Genomic DNA, 23,068 nt, shown 5'->3' on the forward strand with positions numbered 1-23,068 from the left:
GGTTTTGGAGCATTCGATTTATAACATTTCCTTCTTTTACTGATTAAGTCCATCCCTGGATTGAGATAAAAGACCCTAACTTCGGTTTTAAGGAAATGGTTGTTTATACCCTTATTGAGGTGAATAGGGCCCAAAGATAGAGAAAGTATGCATCAAGCTATCCAAAAGGAGTTCACATTAAGAAATGATATTTAAAAAGGGAGGCACTGGGGCGCCTGGGTGGCGCAGTCGGTTAAGCGTCCGACTTCAGCCAGGTCACGATCTCGCGCTCCGTGAGTTCGAGCCCCGCGTCAGGCTCTGGGCTGATGGCTCGGAGCCTGGAGCCTGTTTCCGATTCTGTGTCTCCCTCTCTCTCTGCCCCTCCCCCGTTCATGCTCTGTCTCTCTCTGTCCCAAAAATAAAAATAAATAAATAAATAAATAAATAAATAAATAAATAAATAAAAAGGGAGGCCAGAACATATGCTTGAAAGTATCAATCCATCCAGAATCCTTCCTCTTTGTCCTTTTTGTCATTGTCCTGCTCCTCTTTCTTCTTTTCTGAGATCCCAGGCTATTGGGCATCACTCACTTGATATATCTTGATTTCACTATTGTAAAAGAGAAGAACAAAGCTGCCCTGTTTTAACTATAATTATCTTCTAGCAAAAACTTTTACTATGTACCATATTGTATACAAAAATAATTTATCCCAGAATTTTTTAAAAGCATTTTTTTAATATAACATTTCTCTGATGACCCAATAGCAGTCAACATCAAAGTCTTGTAAAACCAGTTGATCAGACACACTGCCCTTCAGAACATGATCATCTACAGAGCTTAGCTTATCAAGGTTATTTTCACTAATGTCTCGGAATTGGTGAGGCTGAAGCAATAAGAATTAAAGAGATTCAGAAGAGTCATACTTTGATGGCATTTTAAACCATTCTGGTAGAGATTATTTAATACAATATGCAGATGTATTACTTCTGTAGTTACACAATTACTGTTAGACTCAGTAACTGACACGGGTTTTTTTGTTTTGTTTTGTTTTTTGTTTTGTTTTGTTTTTACAAAATGAGTAACTTATGTAAGTTAATCTTTTAAAGGATCTCCCTTCTAATTCTTCATGTATTTGTGGGTTAATGACATGCCAGGTCAGTCAATACAGTCAAGATGCTTGCCAATAATCTTCCATGTAGTGAAAACAGTTAAAAATGTTGGCTTCAGAATTAGTAGGCTTGAGATTGAATCCTGCTTCTGCCATGTAGTTGCTGTGCAATCTTGGGTTTATAGTTTAATCTTTCTGTGCCTCCATTTCCCCTTATGCAAAATAGGGATGATAGTAAGAGCACTCACCTTTTTGGATTATTGAAAAGATTACGAGTTAATTCATCTGAGACACCCTTGACAATGCCTGGCCCGTAACAATAGAGGGTAGGGTTTTTCTGGATTACTTTTGATTTCCCAAGAGGACTCAAAAGGCTTTCAAAACTATAAGATATGGGATTATTAGAATGAACTGTATCTACTTCATAAAGTTTCATGGAGCAGAATAGATTCTAGTTTAGGTTAACTGGTTTTTGTGAGTTTCCATTTACATTTAATTCCTTAAACTGTTCTATATGATTTTTTAGAAAGCAGGAATGACCCTTTCAATTTACCATTTGATTGGCAAAAGTCCCCAGGTTCTGGCCTTGGATGGAGCAGATTCTGCTTAGGACAAGGATATTATGTTTTTGTAGAAAGAAATTATCTTGTGAAGTTTATTTTAGGATTAGATGTCTAACAGAGTCATTGATTTGTTCATTTCTCCTTGACTAATGGAAAGAAAGAGTTTGAGACTCTTGTCTCCCCAAAAGAATACTTATTTCATATTTCTTTAGAACTTTCAGATGTCAATTTGAACACACTGTCCTCTGACAATTAGTATGCAACGTTTTAGAAGATTACAGGGCAGCATGGAAGTTCTCTGCTTCTCTCATCCCTGAAATGTAGCTAGATCAGCCCAAACCATTTTGCACACCTAGAAAATTGATCTGGGCATTAACACAACAATCTGCATAACTTGAGCCACAGAATTGGCAGGTACATGGTGTGGAGAGGTGAACTGGGGGGACAGAGAAACCGTGGAGGGTACAGAGCTGTTTTTGTGGAGAGAGGACAGAGAAAGGGAGGAGAGTACAGGAAAAGCACTCCCCCCCCACCCCCAAGGTGGAAACACCCACAAGTGACTGAACAAGAAAAGGAGAAAGAATAAAGATGAGGGTTTCAATACCGCTGGGACTCTATACACAGGAAAGAAAGCAGACTCTGAAATTCTGCAACTCAGCACGTGGAGGCACTCTGGTGAGAAGGGTAAATCTCCAGAAGCAGGCAGCAAGGTCTAAGGGGTCTGTGAGCCACATGGAGAAAAGCAGTTCCCCTGCTAGAAGCGCATTTGGTAGAGGCCATCCAGCCTCTCCACAGGCAAAGGTCCCAGAAGACCCCAGAGAACAGCCACGTTTGCTGACACTGGAACGAGACGCCAGTTGGTGTGTTGTGATTTACAGTCCCTGAACCTCTGCTGCCACGCAATCGCACAAACTTTTTCTGGGGCAAGCCAGCACCCAGCCACAATCTCTGAGCCTCTGCAGCATCATGATAGCACAAAGGTTCCCAGAAGGAAGCTGGCACCTGGCCATTGCTTGATGAGACCCTCCCCCAGAGGAGTTCCAAGCCACAGGGCCTTCATTAGTGAGGGGTTTGGAAACACAGCCCCATCTGAGATAAGATTCATGAGGGAGGTGCCACCTGGCAGGCTGATGGTTCAGATGTGGACAGTGTAGAAGGGGGAGTGGATGGCTAGAGACAAAGGAGGCATGCTTGATTGCTGGTCAGGGAGAGTACAGTGTTCTGGTGCCAGACATTGGGAAGCTGGGTGAAGCCATTTTCACCTGTCCTGCACATGTGCATACATGCGCATGCTCACCACACCTATCACCACAGTAAGCTTAGCAGTGCCACCTAGTGGATAACAGAGCCATTACACCAAGCCCCATCCAACTGTGCCAACCAAGCCCTAGAGGAACACAAGTCTCTCTGCCTGCTTAGTGTATGGACTATAAAGTGCCTCACAATTTGACTTCTAGAGGAAACTGCATATAATTTCACTAGGATTTCATTCTGTTCACTGGCCCAACTATTCGGTTTTTTCTTTTTTCTTTTCTTATTCTTGGATACAGAAAGAGAAAACAATTATTTTTATATTCTGTTTTTATAAAAATTTTTTTTTGAGGGGTGCCTGGGTGGCTCATTTGGTTAAGCGTCCAACTTTGGCTCAGGCCATGATCTCACCATTCATGAGTTCGAGCTCCACGTCAGGCTCTGCGCTAACAGCTCAGAGACTGGAGTGGAGGCCTGCTTTGGATTCTGTGTCTCCCTCTCTCTCTGCTCCTCCCCCACTCATGCTCTGTCTTTCTCCATCTGTCAAGAATGAGTAAGTATTAAAAAAAACTTTTTAAGTTACTGAAATTTTTTACTATTTTTTTTGTATTTTTTATTCCATTTTACTTTCTTCGTATTATTTTATTCTATTCTACTGTATACATTCATTTGAATTTTTAAAATGTTTTCTTACTATTTTTTTCCTTTTCTTATCTTTCCCTTTATAGCTCTATTCTATCAAGCTTCTTTCAACAACCAGACCAAAACACACCAAGAATCTAGCTTCCTTTATTTGAATTTTTGTGTTGTTTTAAATTTTATTATTTTTCTTTCTCTAAAATGACAAAATGAAGGAATTCACCCCAAAAGAAAGAACAGGAAGAAATGACAGCCAGGGACGTAATCAACGCAGATATTAGCAATATGTCTGAACTAGAATTTAGACTCATGATAATAAACTAGCTGGGGTTGAAAAAAGCATGGAATCCCTTTCTGTGGAGATAAAAGAAGTAAAAGCTTGTCAGGATGAAATTAAAAATGCTATAACTGAGATGCAATCTCACATGGATGCCACGGTGACAAGGATAAATGAAGCAGAGCAGCGAATCAGTGATACAAAAGACAAAATTATGGAGAATAATGAAGCAGAAAAGAGGGAAACTGAAGCAAAAGAACATAATGTAAGAATTAGAGAACTCGGCAACTCATTAAAAGGAATAATATCCAGATCATAGGAGTCTCAGAAAGTGAAGAGAGAGAAAAGGGGGCAGAAGGATTATGTGAGCAAATCTGAGAAGAAAACTTTCCTAACCTAGGGAAAGACACAGACATCAAAATCCAAGAGCCACAGAGAACTCCCATTAGATTCAACAAAAACTGACCATCAACAAGGCATATCATAATCAAATATACAAAATACACAAACCAGGAAAGAATTATGAAGTCAGCAAGGGAAAAAAACGTCCTTAACCTATAAGAGAAGACAGATCAGGTTTGCAGCAGACCTATCCACAGAAACTTGTCAGGCAAGAAAGGAGTGGCAGGATATCTTCAATGTGCTGAACTGGAAAAATATGCAGCCAAGCATTCTTTATCCAGCAAGGCTGTCATTCAAAATAGAAGAAGAGATGAAGAGTTTCCCAGGCAAATAAAAACTAAAGAAGTTCATGACCACTAACCCAGCTCTGTAAGAAATGTTAAGGGGGACTCTCTGAGGGAAGAAAAGATGAAACAAAACAAAAAAGACCAAAAGCAACAAAGACTAGAAAGGACCAGAGAACACCACCAGAAACTCCAATTCAACAGGCAACACAATGGCAATAAATTAATATCTTTCAGTACTCATTCTAAATGTCAATGGCCTAAATGCTCAATCAAAAGACATAGGGTAACAGAATGGATAAGAAAACAAGACTCATCTATATGCTGCTTACAAAAGACCCATTTTAGACCTAAAGATACCTTCAAATTCAAAGTAAGGGGATTGAGAACCATCTATCATGCTATTGGTTGCCAAAAGAAAGCCAGAGTAGCCATACTTATATCAGACAATCTAGATTTTAAAATAAAAATGTAACAAGAGATGAAGAAGGGCATTATATCATAAGTAAGGGGTCTATCCCCCAAGAAAATCTAACATTTATAAACATTTATGTCCTCAACATGGAAGCCCGAATATATAAATCAATTAATCACAAACATAAAAAAACTCATTGATAATAATACCATAACAGTAGGGGACTTCAACACCCCACTTACAACAATGGACAGATCATCTAAACAGAAAGTTAACAAGGAAACAATGGTTTTGAATGACACACTGGACCAGATGGACTTAACAGATATATTCAGAATATTTCATCCTAAAACAGCAGAATATACATTCTTCTTGAGTGCACATGGAACATTTTCCAGAATGGATCATACTGGGACACAAATCAGCCCTCAGCAAGTACAAAAAGATCAAGATCATACCATGCATATTTTCAGACCACAATGCTATGAAACTTGAAACAGGGGAGGGCAAAGAGAATCCCAAGCAGACTTTGTGCTGTCAGTGCAGAGCCTGGTGCAGGGCTTGAACCCACAAACCGTGAGATCATGACCTGAGCTGAAATCAAAAGTTGGTCACTGTCACCAAGGCACCCCAAAGTCTTTAATCCATTTTGAGTTTGTTTGTGTGTATGGTGTGAGGCAAAGGTCAAATTTCATTCTTTTACATGTGGATATCCAGTTTTCCCAACACAATTTGTTGATGAGACTCTCCTTTACCCAAAGGGGCTTCTTATAAGACATCTTTGCAGGGACACTTTCATGGTAACAAAATAGAGACTGAAATTTTGTTGTAATGAATGTTTTCAACCTTCAATTTCATTTATCAAGTTTTTTTCTAAGTAGCTTTATTGTTTAGAATCTCTTCTCATATCTGGAAAAAAAAACAGTGCTCTTATCTGAGCAGAGTCCCTTTTATAAGCAGTTGTTAATGAGTATGACTGCAGTTTTCAGGCTATAGAAAGAGTTGTATTTGCCTAGACTGAATTATAAATATAGTTTCTAAAGTTACCTAGGACTCAATAAAGAAGAATAGGAGACAGACTTTAAGAAAGGCACATTAAAGCTACCCCCCCACACACACACTTCTATATTCCTATGACCCTGAGTGTGTCTGTTGATGTGCCATTGGGTTAGAATGGGTCACATGGAAATAGGAAGCTAAAATATTTTCATGGTGCTGACAAACACTGATTTTGGGAGGTGATGTGGGAGATGTTGCCATTGCCTACCTATGCACTCCCACCTTATCTCCTCAGGTAACAGACTCCTGCTTTATGTAAAGAGAGACCTTCTCAGGAATGAACCATGACTGATCTAAACCAAGCATCCTAATCTTATTCTTTTGGGATGTGATTAGTTGTTGATGGGCACGTGATGTAGTTCAGCCAATGAGGTGTGAAGAAGCCTAGAGAGGACTCCTTTGGTAGACTAAAAAGATAAAGCTCTCTGAAAATGAAAACTTTGACCTCTCTTTCTGTTTGTCTGGAACATGGCTCTGGTTCTTGCAGTACAACAGCTTTTTTTTTGACATGAACAAAAAGCCTAAGGATGATAGTTAAAGATGACAAAGCAAAATGATAGAAAGGATATAGTTCCTTGATGGGATCATGAAACAGCTGAACCTACTCTGAACGGTCTTCTACTGGAATTTTTGTAATAGAAAAAAATCAACCCTTATTTTTTTCCTGTAAGTTTTTATTTAAATTCCAGTTAGTTAACATACAGTGTAATGCTAGTTTCAGGTGTAGAGTTTAGTGTTTCAACACTTACATACAATTCCCTGTACTCACCACAAATGCCCTCCTTCATCCCCATCACCCATTTAGTCCATCGCCCTGCCCACCTCCCCTCTGGTAATCATCAGCTTGTTCTATATAGTTAAGAGTCCATTTCTTGGTTTGCCTCTCCTTTTCCTCCCTATGTTTTTACATTTGTTCCTTAAATTCCACATATTAGTGAAATTATATGTATTTGTCTTTCTCTGACTGACTTGTTTCACTTAGCATAATACTCTCTAGCTCCCTCCACATCATTGCAAATGGCAAGGTTTCCTTCTTTTTTATGGCTGAGTAATATTCCTGTGTGTGTGTGTGTGTGTGTGTGTGTGTACCATATTTTTATCCATTCATCAGTTGATGGACATTTGGGCTCTGCCCATAATCTGGCTATTGTTGACAATGCTGCTACAAACATCAGGGTGCATGTATCCCTTCTAATCAGTATTTTTGTATCCTTTGGATAAAAATCTAGTAGTGCAATTGCATGATTGTAGGGTAGTTCTACTTTTGGGATCACCTTTTTTTTTTTTTTTTAAGTAGACTTCATGCCCAGTGCAGAGCCCAATGCAAATCTTGAACTCACAACCCTGAGATCAAGCCCTGAACGCTTAACCGAATGAACCACACAGGTGCCTGGGTATTCTTCAAAAAAATTTTTTTTAAATGTTTATTCATTTTTGAAACACAGAGCATTAGTGGGGGAGGGGCAGAGAGAGAGGGAGATACAGAATCTGAAGCAGGCTCCAGGCTCTGAGCTGTCAGCACACAGCCCAACGTGGAGGTCGAATTCACAAACCATGAGATTATGAGCCGTAGTCAGATGCCCAACTGACTGAGCCACTGAGGCACCCCGGTGCCTGGTTACTCTTTTAACTTTTTGAGGAAACTCCATACTGTTTTCCAGAGTGTCTGTACCAGTTTGCATTCCCATCAACAGTGTAAGAGGGTTCCCCTTTCTCCACATCCTTACCAAGACTTCTTGTTTCTCGTGTTGTGAATTTTAGCTATTCTAACTGGTATGAGGGGATATTGTCATTTTGTAGTTTTGATTTGTGTTTCCCTAATGCTGAGTGATGGTTGAACATCTTTTCATGTGTCTGTTGGCCATCTGTATGTCTTCTTTGGAAAAATGTCTATTCATGTCTTCTTCCTATTTTTTCACTGGATTATTTGTTTTGGGGGGGTTTTCAGTTTTATAGCTCTTTATATATTTTGGATACTAACCTTTTATCAGATAGGTCATTTATAAATATCTTTTCCCATTCCATAGGTTGCCTTTCAGTTTCCATTATTTCTTTCATTGTGCAGAATCTTTTTACTTTGATGAAGTTCCAATAGTTTATTTTTGCTTTTATTTCTCTTGCCTCAGGAAACAGATCTACGAAGAAATTGCTATAGTCAATGTCAAAGAGAATGCTGTGTTCTCCTCTAGGATTTTAATGGTTTCCTCTCTCACATTTAAGTCTTTAACCCATTTTGCCCTTATTTTTGTGTATGGTGTAAGCAAGTGGTCCAGTTTCATTCTTTTGCACGTTGCTGTCCAGTTTTCCAAACACCATTTGCTGAGGAGACTTTTGTTTCCACTGAATATTCTTTCCTGCTTTGTCAAAGATTAATTGACCATATAGTTGTGGGTTCTGTTCTGTTGATATATATGTTTATTTTTTGCCAGTACCATTGTGTCTTGATCACTACAGCTTTGTAATATAACTTGAAATCCAGAATTGTGATGCCTCTAGCTTTGCTTTTCTTTTTCAAGATGGCTTTGGCTATTTGGGGTCTTTTGTGGTTCCATACAAATTTTAGGACTGTTCTAGCTCTGTGAAAAATACTGGTGGATTTTGATAGGGACTGCATTAAATGTGTAGATTGCTTTGGGTACTATAGGCGTTTTAACAACTTTTGTTCTTCTAATCCGTGAGCATAGGATATTTTTCTAGTACTTTGTGTCCTCTTCAGTTTCTTTCATTAGCCTTGTATGGTTTTCAGAGTACAGATCTTTTACCTCTTTGGTTAGGTTTATTCCTAGGTATTTTATGGCTTTGGGTGCACTTGTAAATGGGATTGATTCCTTGGTTTCTCTTTCTGCTGCCTTATTATTGGTGTATAGAAAAGTATTACCTTGATACCAAGACCAGACAAACATGCCACTAAAAAAGAAAACTAGAGGACAATATCACTGATGAACACGGTTGCAAAAATTCTCAGTAAAACACTAGCAAATCAAATCCACCAGTACATTAAAAGAATCATTCACCACAATCAAGGGGGATTTATTCCTGGGTGGTTCAATATTTACATAAATCAATCAACATGATACATTAATAAAAGAAAGGATATGAGCCGTATGATCCTTTCAATAGATGCAGAAAAAGCATTTGACAAAATACAACATCCATTTATTATAAAAACCCTCAGCAAAGTAAACCCTTGTTTTTTAAAAAGTTACTGAAACTAGGCTTGCTGTTTCTTGCAACTGTAGGTCTGATGTAGGTGTATTCTCCTGAAGGTTGTTGTGAGACCCCATTGCTAACACAGTGAGAATTCTGATATTTCCATTTGGGTTTCCTCAAAAGTAGACTCTGAGACAAGGATTCGGGTGCAAGTAGTTCTTTTCAGAATTGAAAGAAACATCAGTAAGTTTAGGGAAGTGAGACAGAGAACGCAAGGCTGCCAATAAAAGGCACATTATCAAGCCAGCTACAACTGTGGGAAACTTTACAAAACAAAAGAAAACATGTGCCTCAAGGGTAATGAAGCTAGGGTGTTTATACATCAATTCCTATTGTTCATTAGTTGATGCTCCCAGGGAGCATTAATTCCCTGGCATATCTGTCTACCATATGGAGGCAAATTCAGCTTTAGTAGTCAGAATAAGCCCTCAGGAATAGACATGCAGGAACTGGTGGCTGGAAGTCCAGCTTGCATGCAAGCATGCAAGGCGTAGGAGACATGGATGGGGCACCAATGGCATTTGCTATAAATAATGAGCTGCTCTTCCAGGCATAAAGGTATTGAGTTAATGGTTAAATTCCCTGCATTGGTCTCTGTAAGGAATATTTTAGAAGTACTTGAGAGACCAATTGTCTCCTTGCTAACACCAAGTCTAGGTCAAGCGAAATTTTTCCTTCTCTGATAAAAGCTCATAAATGTGCCTCAGCTAAAAGTCATTGGCTATTGCCTTCCTTTACTTAGGCTGATGATAAAATGGAAAAGGCACGTATTCAACACGACCTTTGGTTATCAGCTTGACTTACCTTGATAAAGGTAGGAAAGAAGATTGAGATTTGAGTGACAGGTGAAGAGACAATTTCATCCTTCATCTATATCCACTCTCATGTCCCCTACATACCCTTCCCATTCTGGTTTCAAGAAGGATGACCCTACTCTGTTTCTAAAGCTTAGTCATTTCTGTCTCTCCACCTCTCCCCAATACATTCATAAAACGTGACCGTCCTGTCTTATAATTGTTAGTACATACTAAAAATGAAAACATTAGGACATGCTCTACTTCACTTATGTTTTGTTGGATTTACATATTTTTGGATGTGGCATGACATATATGGTTGATAAAAACAGCACTGGACTAGAAATTTTCTGAATTCTAGTACCAAATTTACTAACACAGGATTTGAATGATAATATGCAATTCACGAACCTTCCCTAAGGCTCAATTTTATGATGAGGAAAATTCAGGTTTTTAACTCAAAGGACCCTTCCAATTCTGAAAGACTAGTTCTTCCATTGACTTGGAGCCTGACTGCCTCTGTCAATATGAAGTCTATTTTACTGTTTGTCTTAGAGTTTTTTCCTCCTAAAAGGCTCTCTCTAGAATTAGGCTCACTAGAGAGTAAAGCAAGAAGTTAATCTCATGGTTCCATTAAGAGGAAACTAAGGGAATCTTTTCTTCAAGTTCAAATCCTACTGCCTGTCATTCCACTAAAGTTTAATTTTTCACATTGTAAAGGCTTAGCCAATTTTACTAAGTACCACATTGGAGAATTAGGCTTACTCTTTAATAAACAAATACCTTAACAGCTGACACTATAGCAGAACACAGTTGGGTGGGGACAGTGATGACAGGTAGGGGAGTAGAGGAGTATGAACACCAGGAGAAAGAAATAAATAATGAAGCTAATAGGGAAGACAGAAGATGTGGGAAGACAAACTGCTTAATTTACTGTTATTGTTGTTGTTGTTGTTGTTCTTGACATCTCTTTTATACAATGCCCAGCATAGCTCCAAGTCCTGTTTGAGTGAGTGATTTTGATGGAATAATGACATGGCACTTTAGACAATGGTGTTTATGAAGGCCAGAATTTATTTGGAAAGAACTACGAAGTTGAAGAAAAATAATGTTTTAGGCTTATTTATCCTGAGAGAGAGAAAGAGACAGAGACAGAGAGAGACAGAGACAGAGATGGGGAGCAGGAGACAGAAAGAATTCCAAGCAGGCTCCGTGCTGTCAGTGCAGAGCCCGACACAGGGCTTGATCCCACGAAACATGGAAGCATGACCTGAACCAAAACATCCATATTTTGGATATCTACCACCAAAAATTTAATGGTAAACAAATGAAATTATTTAAAAAATATATCTTTCAGCAAAATTTATATATGTTTATTAGTTTTAAAGTTATTAACAAGTTGTCTCATTTCCTTATGTAACTCCTCTCCTTTGCTTCTATAACTCTGGTCATTTTATGTCTAAACCAGCTATATGTGCTTCAAAGGAGAATAGCTTGCTATTTAGAGCCTCCTAGCTATCATCACACAATTAGACTGCCACTCAGCACATTGTCAACCAGACAGAAAAGAAATGCCATCTTATCTCTGCAATTTGTCACCCAAATAGCTCTCTGAAACTCCCTTTGCTGCAGAGTGAGGGTGGAAGCTAATCCACCCAACAAGCCAGACATCATTTTCCTAAAAAGGTTAACTTGACGTGCTCCTAACAGAGGCCACAAGCATGTATGCAGCAAGCTACCGACAGTTATCTCAATATCCTTCCAGTACTGTCGCATTTGCACGTGATATGAGAAATTAGCTCAAGCATTGGTGGTGAATCTGTGGGCTGACAGATTCTCCTATCTGCATTGAAAGAAACCACGAAACGTCTCTTGCATCCAAGTTCTATTTGTGCAGTTGGTATGAATTTTTAGTTGGCCTTCTGTTCCCCCACCATAGCCTGAAATCGTAGAAACATTTGCTTCAGCAGGACGGCTAACTCTTCAATGAGCACACTATTGAGGTTTATGATAATAAACACGACATTTGTTTGTCTCTACAGTATTACCCATCTGGATTCTTTACACTAATGCAGAAGGCAGGTGGAAAGAAAGGAAAGGCCCCCCAGGAGAGAAAGCCCCCCCTTTCCAATCTACCTGGGCAGGGATGGATTTACCAGGAGGCTGAAGCTTCAGCGACCTCTTACTTTTTGGAGCTTCTTATAAATATTCAGTTACATATGGTTATGTTTGTGATCTATATTTTTAATTTTTTCCAATAGAAATGATAAAAACTTGACGACCCACAAACTTGGTTTCATGTCTTTTACACTCAGCACTCTGAATGGCCTTTGTCACTACCTGATTCCTGAATTCTAATTTCCGCATTGCTGTGTAGAAACAAGAACCCATAGAGAGAAGCTGAATTGTACAATTATCTGGTGCACTTTATTAACAGTGGGAATTAATGTGGATAATTAACAATCTAGGCAATGTTTAATATTTAACAAAAAGTTCTTTGTGTATATATATATATATATATATATATATATATTTCCACTTGACTTTGTCTATATAGAGGAAGCTTTCAAAGAGTAGTACCTGTGAAATTTTTAGATTATTTTATTCTATGTTATGTCCATGAAAACTTGAGAACTCAAGTTATAGAGTTTGGCAATATTTTAAAGAGATATTCATCTCCTAAGCCATTGCAAATGGGATGGGCAGTAATGATAAATTTATCACAAAACAGAGATAGTATATTAAGAAGCATTTCAAAATTACAAAATTCTAATCTATCTCTCTCACAGATTGACTGTCAAATATATCCCAATGGGGAAACTATTAGTAAAAAAAAAAAAAGACATAATATGCTGATTTGGGATATATTTTATATTGAGCAAGACTATTTAAAATTCTTCACATAGCATGTTCAGGCTGCATTTTAATTAAATGTCATGCAGAAGTGTTCAGCTTTTGAACCATGTGATATTCCCAGGACAATGGTAAATTTCTAGGGAAAAATTGAGCTGCTCAAAAGTCATTTCTGAAATTGTCCTTTGTTCCTTATTATTTCAATGTAGTGACCTTGCTACTAAAAAAATATCCATTTAAAATATTTCTCCAATAAATGACCACCTTGCTTGATATCAAATGTCTTTACAGCATAACTAATATTTGCATCGCATGTTATTTAAAATGATTGTTAAGTACTTTATCTCATTTAAACATCACATCAAACCTATCTGTTCCATTGCCCTTGGTTTTCAGATAAGAACACTGAGACTCGGTGGTTAACTATTTCTGAGTCTCAAGTCAGCATATCACAGGGCCAGAATTTTAACCCCCTTTCTAAAATTTTCTATTAAATCCTCAACTACCCTTTAGTTGTATTATGATCATTTAGCATGAGCCAAATTTTTAAAGTTTGCTGCCATAAGCACTGTTGACGGTTCTACAATACTTGTGTTCCTTTCTTTTCATCACCTCAAAAAGCAAGGCTCAAAACAACTTTGATTTCCAACATTGATAGAGAGATACCAAATGAAAAGAATCAAAAAGTATAAAACCAAGGTAAATAGTATACGGCTATTAAAAATCATGTTTTCAGAGGGAAGAAGGGAGTGAAGAGTTACTGCTTAGTTGACAGAGTTTGGGTTCTACAAGATGAAGAATTCTGGAGACGGATGCTGGAGATGATTGCACAACAGTGTGAATGTACTTAGTGCCGCTGACCTGTACACTTAAAAATGGCTAAGATGGTAAATGTTCAAAGTAATTTTTAAAAGATGAACGGATGCTCATCCTTGGAAAATTTTGAACTCTAGGAGAAATAGGACTAACTGCTAAGAGTCCTGATCCATAAAGGTAGTTATTTATGTTTGGCTTGTATAATTACAACGGAACCAATCTTTAAATGATTAGTGACATGGAAAAATGCTCATGATGCTATACTAAAGTGAGGGGAAAAAGCAAAATACAAATCTATGTAGAATAATAGCACAGTTTTTAAGAATCTGTACAGATATTCAATAGAGATAGAAAAAAAAAGCACCAAAATGATGGTGCTTACTTCTGGATCAAGGGTCAGCAAATTTTTTTCTGTAAAGAGCTAGACAGTAAATATTTTAGGCTTTGTGGGCCCCATAAGGCCTCTGTTTCATGTTCCTCTATATGAGATGGTGGTGGTTATTTACGACTCTTTGAATATGTAAAAATCATTCTTAGCTTAAGGGCAAATAGAAACAGGCCTTGATCAGGACTCAACTCTCTGGGGATTCCTCTTAAATGATGGAGTTATGCGTAATTTTTATTTACTTCTATGCTTTTCTACATTTTCAAAATATTACACTATGGGCATGTGGTAGGTTTCTATAATCAAAAAATAAAGCAGCATTATCTTATGATCTTAAAGATCTCCTCATATTCTGTATGCAGTGTTTTTCTTCTTTCTCCTGAGAAGCTCATAAAAATAGTAAGGTGTGGCTATCATCTGTTATTCTTAAGGAAATTATCCAAGGGGCGCTTGAGTGGCTCAGTCGGTAGGGCGTCCGACTTCGGCCCAGGTTATGATCTCACGGCTGTGAGTTCGAGCCCCACATTTGGCTGTGCTGACAGCTCAGAGCCTGGAACCTGCTTTGGATTCTGTGTCTCCCTCTCTCTCTGCTCCTCCCCTGCTCATGCTCTGTCGCTCTCAAAAATAAGTAAACATAAAAAAAAATTATCCAAGACCTGAGTGCCTCTTCTGAGAAGATGGGCCATACTGAGGGAGGAGAAAATGACAAATTCAGACAAACTCTAGTGCAAAGTCTTTTTGGAGATTGTGTTACTTTGCCTCTTGTGATTCTATTAGGAAAAGGGGGAGAGAGTGGCTAGATGTCACTTTTGAACTAGGATGGAAGCAGGAGGCATAACATCTGGCTTTAGCTTAGCATTGCTTTTATAGTAAATAAATGGTCAAGGAAATAAGCCAGAAAAACAAACAAGCAAACCCTTTGGTTGCTTTGGTCTCATGGTGTCATGGAACTCCCCTTTCATTGTGATTAGAATATGGAAAGTCAGTTTTACTTCAGACGGTGGGGGGGCCTTCTCATTTGGGCAGTATCTTGCCAGTTAAATTTCATGCTCTCTCCGTCCTCACTTCTTTGAGGACTTCTGTACTAGACTATGGACAACTCAGGCCTAGTTTATGTTTCCTTGTCTTCCTGAATCTCTCCCATAAAATTCTGATACTCCCCCAAAACTTTGTTTCTCTATTATTTTCTATTCTCAATCTTTACGTTCTACTTTTCCTAAGTATCCCAATACAAGTGATCAGAAATTCTTGTATCCTGGAACTTAAACTATTGTGCTTGCTAATCAATTTTTCAAAGGGATGTCCCTGACGACTCAGGTTCCATGGAAAGAACATTAGACAGGAGTGAAATACTACATCTTAGGCCCCCTGAGATCATGGAAGTACCCATCATGGCTTTGTGGTGACACTAACCACATGGTGTCTGGACCTTCCCATGTTTCCTCTGCAGCAGCACAAGGTTTACTTACAGCAAAGAGTAAGTGAGGAGCCATCTGACTTGGAAGGTAACTCAGCATTTTACTTACAGGGTCACAGATTTTTTTTTTTCTTTTTGATGATATTAATCACAAACAATAGAGAAGGTACTTACTTGGCAGAACAGCTTGTGGGGTCATGGCTTGTTAATGATTTCTCATTTTTTAAGGGAGACAGGGAGAACTGCTTGCCATAGGCCCTGTGTCACCATCTCTACTATGGGCTAAATGTTTGTCCCCCTCCCCCAAATTGATATGTTGAAATCTTAGCCTCCAGCATAATGATATTAGGAAGTAGGGACGCATTTAAGTCATGAGGATGGAGCCCTCATTAATGAGTTTGGTGCCTTAGGAAAGAAGCTCCAGAGAGATCTCTCACCCTTTTTCACCACATGAGATATTTGTGGCCTATTTCCACATGATGAGAGGGTACCAGCTATGAGCCAGGTCACCAGAACTTGACCATGCTGGCACCTGATCTTAGACTTCAGCCTCCAGCACTGTGAGAAATAAGTTTCTGGTTTATAAGCCAACCAGTCTATGGCTTTTCGTTAGAGCAGCCCAAATGGACTAAGACAATGCCCTTGTGTGCTTTGGTTGTGCAGGATCTGGATTTTTGGAAAGGCAACTGTGATCAGAGATTCTGAAGAAGACTGCATTAACACAGACCGAATTAAAGCCGCTGTCAACCAAAGAGGTTCTCATAGGTCTTCCTCCTTGACCATTCGTTGCCATTCTTTTAAAATCAACTCCTAATGCTTTCAAAACAGCCTGTTCCTGGACCATTCTAAGAGAACATTCCCGCTGTTGTTGTACTTAAGAAAAGAGGGAGGTGGTATTGGAGGCTAACTTGAGCAGATGAATCAGATGTGGGCTCCAGCAGGCATGGGGGCAGGAAGGCTCCAAAGCGCACTGCCAACAGACTGAGTGTAGTCGGATGGACTGTGCTCAGGGTTTTACAGGCTCACTCACAATTTGGAAGTCACTATCTCAAGCGCAGCTCTGCTGTTGTCTCATTAAGAAGCAACCTCTTCCTCTGTATTTCTTTCTTTTTTTTTTTTAACTGTGCTTTAAAGCTTGAAAGGGAAATCAGTTTTGTCACAGATACACCTACAGAATACCCAGTGCTTTATTGCCTCTATTTTCACTTAATCTTTGCTGCTGTGCTGGCCTAGTGGGACTGTGTTCTCTGGCCATGTTCCAGAGGACTCCAAGGCTGACCCCATCTACCTGCAGTCGTTTCCTTCGTGGTTTATTTCCCTGTTTTCCCCTGGTGGCAGCAGCTCTATTAATTGAAGCCACCTGTTTGGTGGCACATCCCCTATTCCCCAAGAGGAGCTGCAACTGTCTGTGTTGCTCCATTGTTAGCTCACCACTGTCTGCGTATGAATTCGATTGCACAAGAGGAGCACAGGGTCAGCCTGAATCCAAATTGATTCTGCTGGGGGTTTGCAAAACTTGCCATTGGAACAAGCGCATAGATATTGCTCTGTAATCACTAGCAGGTCTTGATTTAAACAAATTGAAGTGTGGAAAAGCATAATTTAGAAAACTGAGAAATCTGAGGTGACAATTCTTAGAAGCATAACCTCGGAGACAAAAGGAACGGACGCCACTTAATTCGACCCTTTATTTAATGATCCCTTCTTACAAAGTCTCTTATAAGTGGCTCTCAATATTTGGAGCATCCAGGGATGAGAAGCATATTCTCTCAAGTAGCAGCTCGTGCCATTTTGGGAGACAGAATGAAATTTCTCCCATATATTAAACCAAAATCAATTCCCCTATTTATTCAGCCCATTTACTTGAATACTCACACTTGCTACTACAGATGGTCCCTGACTTATGATGGTTCCACTTACAATTTTTCAATTTTACGACGGTGCAAAAGCAATACACATTCAATAGAAACCGTACTTTGAATTTTTGAATTTTGAATTTTCCCAGGCTAGCAATATGTGTTATAATATTCTCTCATGATGCTGGGCAGTGGCAGCAATGTGGCTCCCAGTCAGCCATGTGATTGTGATGGTAAACAACCAACATTCTGTCCCCACACAACCATTCTGTTCTTCACTGTCCATATTCAATACATTGATATATTCAACACTTCATTATATAATAGGCTTTATGTTAGATTATTTTGCCCAAATATAGGCTAATGTAAGTATGCCGAGTATGTGTGAGGGAGGCTAGGCTAAACTGTGACATTTGGTAGGTTAGGTGTATTTTTCTTTGGTAGGTTAAGTGTATTAAATGCATTTTTGACTTACAATACGTTGAACTTACAGTGGGTTTATTGGGAAGTAACCTCATCATAAGTCAGGGAAGATCTGTATAGAGGAAAATTAAAATTCTACTCCAAATTTCAAATATTTGAAGACAACTAGAATACTCCGCAAATTTTTTTTTCTCCAGGATAAATATTATCAGTGTTTTCAACCTTTCTTTATAATATCATGATTTGCAGATCTTTCTTTTATCATATTGGGGTATTTTTCTTCACTGACAAAATTGCCTCTCCTACGGTGTGGGTCCCAGAACTAGACTGGTGATCTGAATGTTAGGTGTAGAAGGGAGCCTATTAACCAGAAACTATAAGACAGATAGAAAATAATTTTTTAAATGTCAGTAATAAGTTCTTCTTATCAACAATTACTTGAAATATAAGTTAATTAAACTTTCCAATCAAAAGACATAAAGTGTGGGGTGCCTGGGTGGCTCAGTTGATTAAAAATTCAATTCTTGGTTTCAGTTCAGGTCATGATCTCATAGTTTGTGAGATCGAGCGCCACATTGGGCTCTGTGCTGACAGCACAGCACAATGTGTTTGGGATGCTCAAAAACAAATAAATGTTATATGTATATTTAAAAATTTATATATATATATACATATATACATATATATACACACACATATTCAGAGTGGCTGAATGGATGGTTTTTAAGAAGGCAAAATTATAGGTTATCCACAAGAGGCTCACTTTAGATTTAAAGACACACATAGGCTGACAGTAAAGAGTAGAATAAGATATCCCACACAAATACTAATCAGAAGAGAGAGGAGATGGTTAGACAAAATATATTTTAAATTAAAAACTTCCACAAAAGACAAATATATAACAAAAAAAGGGTCAAATCACCAGGAATATGTAACAATTATAAATATATATACACCCAAGATCAAATATATATATATGATAAATATATATATGATATATATATATATATATATATATATAAAGCAAATATTGACAGAACTAAAGGGAGAAATAGACAGCAGCACAATAACAGGAGATTTCAATACTCCACTTTCAATAATGGATAGAAATCCAGACAGAAGGCCAATAAGGAAACAGAGTACGTGAACAATGTAGACCAAATGGACCTAATAAACATATACAGAATGCTTCACTCAAAAGCAGCAAAATACATGTTCCAAGCATATGCAACATATTCCAGGATAGCTCACATGTCAGTTCACCAAACCAGTCTAAAAAAACTTAAAAAGGTTGAAGTTATCCAAAGTATCTTTTCCAACCACAGTGGAATAAAATGGAATCAATAACAGTAGGAACACTGGAAAAAAATCATAAATATGTGAAAATTAAACAACCTACTCTTGAACAATCGATGGGTCATAGAAGAAATCAAAAAGGAACTTGGAAAATATCTTGAGATAAATGAAAAAGAAAACACAACATACCAAAACTTTTGGGATGCATCAAAAGAAGTACTAAAAGGAAATTGTATAGTGATACTTAAATTAACAAAAAGGCTTTCAAATAGAACAACCTAACTCTACAGTTCAAGGAAGTAGAAAAAGAAGAACAAAATAAGCCTAAAGTTAGCAGAAGGAATAATAAAGATTAATGCAGAAATAAATGAAATAGAAAATAGAAAACAATAAAACTAAGAGTTGGCTTTTTGAAAAGATCAACAAAATTTACAAGCCTTTAGCTAAACTAACTACAAATAAAAGAGAGAAGACAAATCAAACATGAAAGAGGAGACATTACAACTGATGCCACCAAAATAAAAAAAAGGATTATAAGAGACTACTATGAATAATTATATGCCAAAAAAATGGATAATTGAGAAGAAATGGATAAATACCTAGATGTATAACCTATCAAGACTGCATCATAAATAAAAAATCTGAACATACCTACAACTAGTAAAGAGATTAAATCACTAATCAAAAACCTTCCAAAAAAGAAAAACCCCAGGACCAGATGGCTTCACTGGTAAACTGTACCAAACATTTGCAGAATTAATATCAATCCTTTTTTTTTTTTTTTTTAACATTTATTTTTGAGACAGGGAGAGATAGCATGAACGGGGGAGGGTCAGAGAGAGAGGGAGACACAGAATCAGAAACAGGCTCCAGGCTCTGAGCTGTCAGCACAGAGCCTGATGTGGGCCTCGAACTCACGGACCGCGAGATCATGACCTGAGCCGAAGTCGGATGCTTAACCAACTGAGCCACCCAGGCGCCCCTATCAATCCTTCTTAAAGTCTTCCAAAAAATTGAAGAGGGGGGAATGTTTCCAACTTAATTTTATAAGGCCAGCATTACTCTGATACCAAAGCCAGAAGACACTATAAACTACAGACCAATGTCCCTAATGAATATAGATGCAAAAGTCTTCAGCAAAATACAAGCAAATCAAATTCAACAGCACTTAAGAAGGATCATATACCATGACCAAGTGCGGTTTGTTCCTGGGATGCAAGTATGGTTCAACATACAAAAACTAATCAATGTGATACACCACATTAACAGAACAAAGGTTAAAAAACACAACTCAAAAGATGCAAAAATCATTTGACATATTCAACACCTCTTCATGAAAAAAACATTTAAAAAAACTGTAAATAGCATGAAATTACCTCAGCATAAAAGTACCATGTATAAAACAGCCCATCGCTAACATCATACCCACAAGTAAAAAATTAAAAGCTTTTTTCCAAGATTAGGTTAAAGGCAAGGATGCCCACTTCTGCCATTCCTATTCAACACAGTATTGAAAGGCCTAGGCAAAATAATTAGGCTAGAAAAAGAAATGAAACACATTTAAATTAGAAAGAAAGTAAAATTATCTCTGCATAAGACAGGATCTTATATGTAGAAAACTCTAAAAGTTGCACCAAAAAAAAAAAACAAAAAACCCTATTAGAACTAATAAATTCAGCAAAGTTGCAGGATAAAAAAATTAACATACAAAAATCCATTGCATTTTGATATACTAATAATAAGCAATCCAGAAAAGAAATTAAGAAAATAATCCCATTTACAAGAGTATCAAAAATAAATAAATAAAATACATAGGAACAAATTTAACCAAAGAAATTAAAGACTTGTACACTGAAAACTATAAAATACTGCTAAAAAAAATTAAGAGACACAAATTAATGGCAAAACATCATGTGTTCATGAATTGGAAGACTTATTGGTAAAATGGTCATGCTATTCAAAGCAATCTATAGATTGAATGCAATCTCTATTAAAATCCCAGTGGCATATTTTACAGATATAGAAAAAACACTCCTAAAATTGATATGGGACCACAAATGAACCTAAACAGTCAAAACAATCTTGAAAAGGAACAGACATAGCATCACACTTTCTGATTTCAAAACTTATTATAAAGCTATGGTAGTCAAAACAGTGTGGTCTTGGCATAAAGACAGACATATAGAACAATAAAACAGGAGAGAGAACCCCAAATAAACCCATGCGGATGATCAACTGATCCTCAACAAGAATGCCCAAGAATACACAATGGAGAATGATAGTCTCCTCAACAAATGATGTTGAGAAAATTGGACAGTCACATGCAAGAGAGTGAAACTGGACCACTATCTTACACCATACACAAAAATAAACTCAAAATGAATTAAAGACATAAACATTAGACCTGAAACTGAAACTTCTAGAAGAAAATATAGGGGGAAATCTTCATGACCTTGGTCTTGGCAACGATTTCTTGGATATGACATGAAAAACAATGAAAGCAAAAATAGATAAGTGAGATTACATCAAACTGAAAATCTTTTGCACAGCAAAATAGTCAATAGAGTGAAAAGGCAATCTATAAAATGGGAGAAAATATTTGCCAACCATGTATCTGATAAGTGGTTAATCTCCAACATCTATAAGGAACTCCTACAACTGAATAGCAAAACAAGAACAAAAACACCAATAACCTGATTAAAAACTAAGCAAAGTACTTGAACTTCTCAAAAAAAAAAAAAAAAGAATATAAATGGCCAACAAGTATATGAAAAGATGCCCAACATCACTAATCATCAAGAAGATGCAAACCACAATAAAATATCACCACAGCTATTAAGATGGCCACTGCTAGTAACTAAATGTTTGTGTGCTCCCCTCCCCCCGCCCCCCGATTCATATGTTGAAGCCTAATCTTTGTTGTGATGCTATTTGAAGGCAGGGGTTCTGGGAAGTAATTAGGTTTGGATGAAGTCATGGAAGTAGAGCCCCCATGATAGGATTGGTGCTCTTAGGAGATGAAGAGCCTAGAGCTCTCTTTCTCTGACCTGTGGGGACACAGTGACCAGACAACTTTCTATGAATCAAGAAGTGGACTCTCACCAGACAACAAATCTGCCAGTGTCTTTGTCTTTGACATCTAAGCCTCCAAAACTGTGAGAAATAAATGTTTGTTGTTTAAGCCACCTAGTTTGTGGTATTTTTGTTAGAGCAGCCTAAAATTATCAAAACGACAACAACACACTAGAAAATAACAAGTGTTGGTGAGGATATGGAGGAATTGGAACACTTGTGCACTGTTGGTGGGATGCAAAATGGTGCAGTTGCTATGGAAAACAACATGGAGGGCCCCTGTAAAATTTAAAATAGAACTACCATAATGATCCAGCAATTCCACTTCTGAGTACATAACTACAAGAATTGAAATCAGTATCTTGAAGAGATATTTGCGCTCCCATGTTTATTGCAGCATTATTCACAATAGCCAAGAGGTGGAAACAACCCAATGAACATTTATCTGCTCAATGACAGATAAATGGGTAAAGAAAACATAGTATACATGCATAATGGAATATTAGCCATAAAAAAGAAAGAAATCTTGTCATATGCTACTATATGGAGGAACATTGAAGACATTATACTAAGTGAAATAAGCCAGTCACAGAAGGACAAATATTTCATGATTCCACTTAAATGAGTTATCTAAAACAGTCAAACTCATTGAAGCAGAAAGTAGAATGCTGGTTGCCGGGGGGCTGGTGAGGGGAAACTGGGAGTTGCTGTTAAATGGGCCTAAAGTTTCAGTCACGCAAAATGAAACAGTTCTAGAGACCTACTATTCTCCATCCAGTCTATAATTAACAATACTATACACTACATTTAAAAATGTATTAAGAGGGCAGATATCATATTGTGTTTTTACCACAGTAACAGTAATTTTTAAAAGCCTACTTGACTTACATGCACATCAATATCCCCAGCAAAAGGAGAAAGCTGCGTGGGAAAAAAAATTAAAAAGCTATGGATTTCCACCATGCCC

The 23,068-nt window shown here is 37.7% G+C and overlaps 1 long non-coding RNA gene across 1 annotated transcript in view; it reads right to left on the bottom strand.

The window, feature by feature from the left end:
• Positions 1–453: 453 nt before the first annotated feature.
• LOC123386636 overlaps positions 454–23,068 on the bottom strand; it is a 75,447-nt gene continuing 52,832 nt past the window's right edge. Inside the window, exon 4 of the long non-coding RNA XR_006600846.1 lies at positions 454–589. This is a non-coding gene — a long non-coding RNA (uncharacterized LOC123386636). The remainder of the gene's footprint in view (positions 590–23,068) is intronic.

This window comes from Felis catus, chromosome B4 (assembly GCF_018350175.1).
Source record: "Felis catus isolate Fca126 chromosome B4, F.catus_Fca126_mat1.0, whole genome shotgun sequence".
NCBI lineage: Eukaryota > Metazoa > Chordata > Mammalia > Carnivora > Felidae > Felis > Felis catus.